General features: G+C 46.4%; 1 long non-coding RNA gene across 1 annotated transcript; it reads left to right on the forward strand.

Annotated features, from left to right (window-relative positions):
- The first annotated feature begins 5,976 nt into the window (after positions 1–5,976).
- On the forward strand, positions 5,977–7,274 carry LOC119274389. Its single transcript, XR_005135137.1, has 2 exons — positions 5,977–6,608; positions 7,093–7,274. It is a non-coding gene; the product is annotated as an uncharacterized LOC119274389 (long non-coding RNA).
- The last annotated feature ends 289 nt before the right edge of the window (positions 7,275–7,563 follow it).

Here is a 7,563-nt window from a genome sequence, read left to right on the forward strand (position 1 = left end):
CTTCCTCTGGAATCATCGCAAGTCAGTCATGCACACGTGCAAAGTATTCTGTGGTCTGGAGACTTGCAACCTTCATTCCATATGTGTATCCTAGCACACCAAGCCACTGACTGATTTGTTCAAGGAGAAGGAGTATCTTCATAAGAGCTAATCCGGACTTATGAAAGAACTTCGATATCCTCGCTGATGGTTCCCAACCAGAACTCGGTAGTGTTTTATTGTAAGACTACCATGTGGGCATGCTTGTCTGGGACAACGTGTTCACATGTTTGTAGCAGAACCAGCTCATGTTTTGGAGCTTACTATCGTAGTTCATTCCCCGAGAATCTCGCAACGTCATCTCGTCGATTTGTGTTGCAAACTTTCATTTTTCTTCCTAAGACTCGATGAGCCTGGAATATCCTAACACCAACCAGAGCTGAATCTCAGGCAGATATGATGGTTGGAACATTTCCCTAAGAACTATAATATTGGTCCCTCGAAAACTGGTAAAGTGGATGTCATGGCCAACACACCCAGCCGAAAGACCTATTATTGTAGTATCTTGATTGAAGAAGTTGGCCACCTCCCCATAAGGATTTCGTAGGATTTACCTCCGTAACTGTTCCTTATGGATTCTATTGCTCCCGAAGTCCGACCTTTTACTTGATGTTCTAGTTATCAAACCATATCTATGAATGGGATACACTAGCACATCAAGGAGAACATTAGAAGCGGAGTGCTAAATGTCTCTCGGTCGATCGTCCAGATTTTGTTCCTTGGCTCGCTAAGGTGAAATCTGAGAAAGTGTTATCCTCCTTCGCATCTGCATCGTCCATCGCTATTCATCATGGTAGTATGTTGTGTTGTCAGCACCCTTGACGCGGTTGTTGATAAAACCTTGGTGATTGTGGAAATGCTCAAGTTCTTGAGAGCACGCACAAGCGCTAGATGTTATCATCGGCACTAACTGGGTTTGCTCTCAGTTTCCTCGGTTATGCTATAACTTCTCAACAGTGGATTCACTCTCTATTGTTGGGTTCTTCCCCAGTTACCAGAATCATTCCCAGCATTTGCATTTTGTTCCCAGCTTGCACCGCCAATGTGCCATTCTACCATGGGTCTCTTCCATTTCCGGTGATAAGCAAAAATCATCCATTACGTTGTCTTCAACAAGGTAATCCACATCATCCAAGTCCGAGTATGCCATTCCACCGACCCCCTCCAAACGATCGCTCGAAAATTGCCTTAGGCTGGTTTAAAGAGTTTCAATGATCTCTGAATCAAAGGTAATTCTTTTTGCCACTTAAGGAAATGATCTACGAATCACCCTCCTCCAGGATGTTTCGTCGTGGTATCATGGCAACTCAACTCCTCGCTACGTGGGCAATCGTTTACCACCTTCTTAAGCGTGAAATTGTTGTCTACCTAGTGAACCTTCGTCATCTGCCTCACTCCATTCTTATGGATGTGTGCTTCGTCCCTCAGCTCGAGAGATGTTGCTATGTCTCATTCCGCGAGTTAATCCTGAGTTGTTCGATCTTCGAGAAGATCGACCCTTTTAGAGTCTCCTTCTTCCCTCCATGTCATGTTGGCAGGATCTCTCAGAGCTAGACGACAAGACAAAGATGGTGATCGAAACAACGTTCCTATGAAGTGCAACCTGGATCGTGAAGATGGTGCTAGTCTGCGTTTCCCCTTCACCTTACCCTACGCTTGAATCTCGGGACGAGATTTTTGTTTAGTGGGGGTGAGCTGTCACAGCCCCAGATCAGCCCTTGTTTGTTTTTGTTTTAGCATCTATGCAACATGTTTAAATTTTATGAAATTTGAAATGGGGATAACCAAGCCCTAGCACCAAAGCATTGCAAATAGGTTCAACTTCAAAATATTTTCACAGAACCCAAATTGGTTTGCAAAAATGTTCATGATTACTGGAAAAGGGTGAAAACCATATCCAGAGATGATGGGTATTTTTCCAAGACCTTTTTGGATTTTTTTGAATAAACCATATTGTATTTGACTTTGGGCATTTAAATACTATAAATAATTTAAATGTTCAAATAAATGTTGGAAATTGTTAAGGGTCACTGAAATAATTCAGAAAGCACCCATAATTATTTCCAGGATTTTATAAAATGATTTGATATTTTAAATCAAATCGAAAACAAATTGCAGAAATAGAAAAGAGAAACAGAACAGAAATAAAAGAGAGAAGGACTACCTGACGCTCACCTGGTAGCCCACCTGGCCCAGCAGCACGGCCTAGCCCATCTCCACCCCCCCTGTCGTCTTCCTCCCTGCCAGGAGGACAGACACCACGACGCCGCCGCGCGCGCCACCTCCTGCTTCCCCTGGCCACCTCCTGCTTCCTCCCCGAGCCCTCTAGCGACGCCACGGAGTCGTCCCCGACCGCTATCCCTTTCTCTGCTCGCTCTGGCTCTCTCCCTCTCTCGATTTGGAGCACCACCGAGAGCCACCGGAGGGCGCCGCCGTCGCATCCATAGCCACCGGCCACCCCTCGCCCTTCCGATGAGCTCAGGAGCTCCGTCCCGACCCCATGGAGCTGCACACCGACGCACGCGACCAGAGGAGGCCCCAGTCGACCGGAGCATCGTCGTCTTCATCCCCGGTGCCCGGAGATCGCCGCCGTAAATTCGCCGTCGCAGAAGCTTCCCCGAGCTCGCCGACCCCTCCGTCCAGTCCACTGTGAGCCCCTCTTCCTCTTCCCCCTTCCCTCAAGCTCGCACTCATCCCCTAGCCTCTTCCTCCACCGCGGCCGAGAGTTTCTCGCCGCCGGCCATGGCGTGGCCGTGGCCACAGCCACCCCAGCTCGTATCCGAGCCCACTGACGTGCTCACCGCGATCTCAGGAGTCCGTAGCACGCCCCAGCTCCTCCTGCCGTGCTCCCTAACCCCGACCCCGAGCTCGCCCGAGCTCCGGCCGCCGCCGAGGTCGACGCCGTGCTCAACTCCGGCCACCTCGCGGCCTCCCGTCCGTTCCTTTGGATGCGTAGGAGCAAGAGCTTCTCCCTAGTGCCCTCAGCGCGCCAAACCACCGCTCGTAGCGCCAAACCCGCCACCACCCGAACTCCGGCCGCCGCCGTCGTCATGATTGCCGTCGCCTCCGGCCACCCTAGCTTCTCCCGTTGGCCCTGTTAGATGCGCGCGGGCCTGGGCATCCCGTAGAGCCCCTCCGCCGCTCTTTTGGTCATCGGAGGGCGAATCCCGATGCTCTCCGCCGTCCCTGGCCTCGCCGGCGACGAGCCTCAGGTCAACTCCGGCGAGTTGACCCGGGTTTGACCCCCTGCTGACACTGACAGTGGGCCCCGTGGCTATTAACCTGATTAGTTAGAGTTAATTAACTCTGTTAGTCACCTAAGTCACTGACCAGTGGGCCCCACTGGTCAGGTTTGACCCGGACCAGCCCCTGTTGACCTGCTGACGTCATGCCAACGTCATGCTGACGCAATAATTCCTTTCTGGAATTTAAATAAATCTTAAATGATTTAATATTTTCAGAAAATGCCCTAAACTTCTAAAATTCATAGAAATTCAACCGTAACTCCAAATTAAATAATTTATATATGAAAAATTATCAGAAAAATTCAAGGAATCCATCTGTACCATTTTCATGCATGTTAGAACAACTTATCACTACTGTTTAGGGCAAATGAAGTGAATGGCATTTGAATAATCACATATGGAGTTTGAATTTGAATCTTGTATTCAAACCAACTTCATTTAATCTGGTTTTAGATGCATTAGCCCAAAACACATTCATTTTGCCATGTCATGATCATGCATCATATTGTGCATTGCATTGATTGTGTTTCCTTCTGTGTTGCCGGTATTTGTCCCCTCTCGATAGACGTGATACCGATGATGTGATCGTTGACACTGATGAAGACTCAATGTTATCTTCAGAAGTGCCAGGCAAGCAAAACCCCCTTGTTCATTCCGATACAATCCTACTCTCTCGCTCCTGCTCTCTTTTACTGCATTAGGACAACAACGATTCATCTGTTACTTGCTGCGGTAGCTGAACCCCTTTATCCTCTGCATGACCTGTCATTCCACAGTAATTAGATGAAACCCACTAGCATGAGTAGGAGTTGTTTGAGCCCTGTTGTGCCTACTCATTCATGTTTGTTTGTCATGCCTGCTACTGCTTAGAGTTGAGTCAGGTCTGATTCATCGGGGATGAATCAGAGGCGTGTGAACATGTCCTACTGTGTGTGAGCTAAGTGTGTGAACACGATTTGGTAAAGGTAGCGGTGAGAGGCCATGTAGGAGTACATGGTGGGTTGTCTCATTGCAGCCGTCCTCAGGAACTGAGTTCTGCGTTTGTGATCCATGATTCAGCTACTACCATACATTGGGCCCTGAAATATGACCCCGCTCGACTTCTTATTCACCCTCGTCCTCTGTCCAGGAGTTGCAAGTAGTTTCTGGTGTTTGTAGTATGCTGGAGGCCGTGGACAGCGCTGACCGTAGGGGTGGGCTGTGATGCGGTAGGCACGTGGCCGGGTATACCGGGCGCCCGTTTGGTGTCACGGAACCCTGTTCACATCGTTTGGGGCTGTGAGCGAAACTCCGGCCGGATCTCCTCATGGATGGAACCCGAATAGGCGATAAACCTGGACTAGAGACTGAGTGTTTAGGTAGGTCGTGGTCTAGACCCACGTCGGCTTTCGCTTGAAGTCTGCCGAGCACATGTCGTGTGCAGACGCTAAGTGGTGGAAACATGTATGAAGAAGTACACCCCTGCAGGGTTATCATCATCTATTCGAATAGCCGTGTCCGCGGTAAAGGACTTCTGGGTTGCTTATATCAGTTCATAGACAAGTGAAAGTGGATACTCTAAAATACGCAAGATAAGCGTGAGTGCTATGGATGGCGTTCTCGTAGGGGAACGAGAGCGGATCCATAGTGGTGTATTGATATGGTGAATATGTGGACTCGTGTGCGCCACCTCAAAAGAGTTACATTGCAGTCGTAGTTTAGGATAGCCACCGAGTCAAAGCTGGCTTGCTGCAGTTAAACCCCACCATCCCCTTTGTTGATAATGATGCATATGTAGTTAGTTCTGATGTAAGTCTTGCTGGGTACATTTGTACTCACGTTTGCCTATTTTATGTTTTGCAGAGAGACTTCGGTCTCACTAGTAGTTCCGCGTGGACTTCGACGTTTAGCTTGTTACCTCAGCTACGATCTTGTGCCCTCGGCAGGATCTGATAGATAGTCAGGCTTCTCAGCCTTTTTCATTTATAGATGTCTGTACTCAGACATGATAGCTTCCGCTTGTGCTTTGACTTGTATGCTCTGATTGTTGGGTCATGAGACCCATGTTTGTAATATCTCGCTCCTCGGAGCCTATTGAATATTTACTTGTGTCGTAGAGTCATGTTGTGATGCCATGTTGTATTTGCACATATCGAGCATATTGTGTGTATGTTATTGAAATGCTTGGTATGTGTGGGATCTGGCTATCTAGTTGTTTATCCTTAGTAGCCTCTCTTACCGGGAAATGTCTCCTAGTGTTTCCACTGAGCCATGGTAGCTTGCTGCTGCTCCGGAACACTTAGGCTGGCCGGCATGTGTCCTTCTTCGTTCCTGTGTCTGTCCCTTCGGGGAAATGTCACGCGATGAATACCGGAGTCCTGTTAGCCCGCTACAGCCCGGTTCACCGGAGTCCTGCTAGCCCCGTGCTACAGCCTGGATTCACTCGCTGATGACCGACACGTTCGATGTTGGGTCATGGATGCCTGTCCCTGTAAGTTTGTGCCACTTTGGGTTTACGACTAGCCATGTCAGCCCGGGCTCCTTATCATATGGATGCTAGCGACACTGTCATATACGTGTGCCAAAAGGCGCAAACGTTCCCGGGCAAAGGTAATGCGACACCCGTGGGAATACCGTGCGTGAGGCCGCAAAGTGATATGAGGTGTTACATGCTAGATCGATGTGGCATTGAGTCGGGGTCCTGACAGTTGGTCAGGCACCCACTGCTTGGCTGCACGTCTGGGTCATCTCAGATAAGCTAATCTATCTCTTCTTTAAAATAAGATCATGTGCTTCTCTGATCCGGTTGTAGTAAGTTGTACAAGGCCTTAGCTGGTTGTCAGGAGGAACCTTCACCTCATGGCTAAAACTTGGATAAAACTGTGGGCATACAAAATACATCTTTGTTTTTGTTGCCTTATAAACATGGCTGTGAAAGAACCGAATATTGGAAAACAACTGTATATCAATTCTCACTTACTCTGGTATTTCTGAAAGTGAAAGGGGTGAAGGATAGTGTAGTGAGCAGAGAACACACAGGTTATGTTGAAAATTTTGGTCGATGTTACAGTCCATTAGCTGGCAGAAATATAGCACAACTAGCATGCCTAGATGCACACAACATTGATGGTAAGATATGCTTGACAACTAACTAACAAAATCAGATTATTCATTTCATAAATGTAGAAAAAAAATAAGTATGGTCTTCACAACGTGTGTTCTTCTATGATTCGGTAACTTGCATTCCAATCTTATTTGTCTTCTTCTCATTGGGCATGGTGTCTTTAGGTTATCAAAGGGGATTGTGTATGGCTGTTGACAATCCAGATTGTGGGCAGCTAAGAGGTTAGGATTACTCATGTAAATTTTTGCTTATAAATAATATAATAACGCAGTAGTAGCCTCTCGTACTATTTTTTTGTCAAAAATGGTGTGATACTAAGATTTTCACTACAGTACCATCCGTATCCAATGTAACTCGGCTATAGGTTATCCAAAGTAATGATGTCTATCACTCTGGTTGATTTGCGATATGGTATTATGGGTCCATATGCACCTGAGCTTTGCTACTTTCTCTGATTACCATGAACTCTGTACACATGAGCATGCCTATGCCATTGTCAAGTGCTACTCCAAACACCATTTACTGCTTTAAAATATCTCTCAACTTGGATAGAGCATCCTGAAAGGTCCAGATTTACACAACATGATATTTTTACTATGAGGACCCTTACTTCTAGCACTAGGTTTTGATTGTCTGTTGTTTTGTACATCTTTTACCAATATGATTTTAATCTTTAAAAAAGATCATATTCTGGACTCACAACAGATTGGATAGAGCATCCTGCAAGGTCTGTGAGGTGCAGATGATATTTCAGTGCTCAGTGTGCAGCTTATTTTGTAGACATCGCGGTTTCAGTTTGCAATATTAGACCTACTTGTATCAAGGTAGGGTTGACCATAACTGAACTTTGAATTTGTTTATACAGTATACATTATGCGCTTCATCCAGTATACGTTATGCGCTTCATCCAATAAAAATATGAAATCCATGTGTTGCTTTGGCTCTCTTGATAGCAATTAATTGCGTATATTCAACTGGCCTTCTGGTTGACTAGCATAAAAGGTCATATTCTATTTTTGATGTGAGCTATCCTCCTATTCATGTCCTGGAGGCTTTGCTTCCCAGGTTTATTGCTTTTGCAATTTAAAGTTTTGAAGCACTGCCTCACATTTCTTTAATTACTATTAACATTACAAACTGGGTTTCGAATATCATGGTTTTTCACTGGGAAATAAT

Source organism: Triticum dicoccoides, chromosome 3B (genome assembly GCF_002162155.2).
Source record: "Triticum dicoccoides isolate Atlit2015 ecotype Zavitan chromosome 3B, WEW_v2.0, whole genome shotgun sequence".
Taxonomy (NCBI): domain Eukaryota; kingdom Viridiplantae; phylum Streptophyta; class Magnoliopsida; order Poales; family Poaceae; genus Triticum; species Triticum dicoccoides.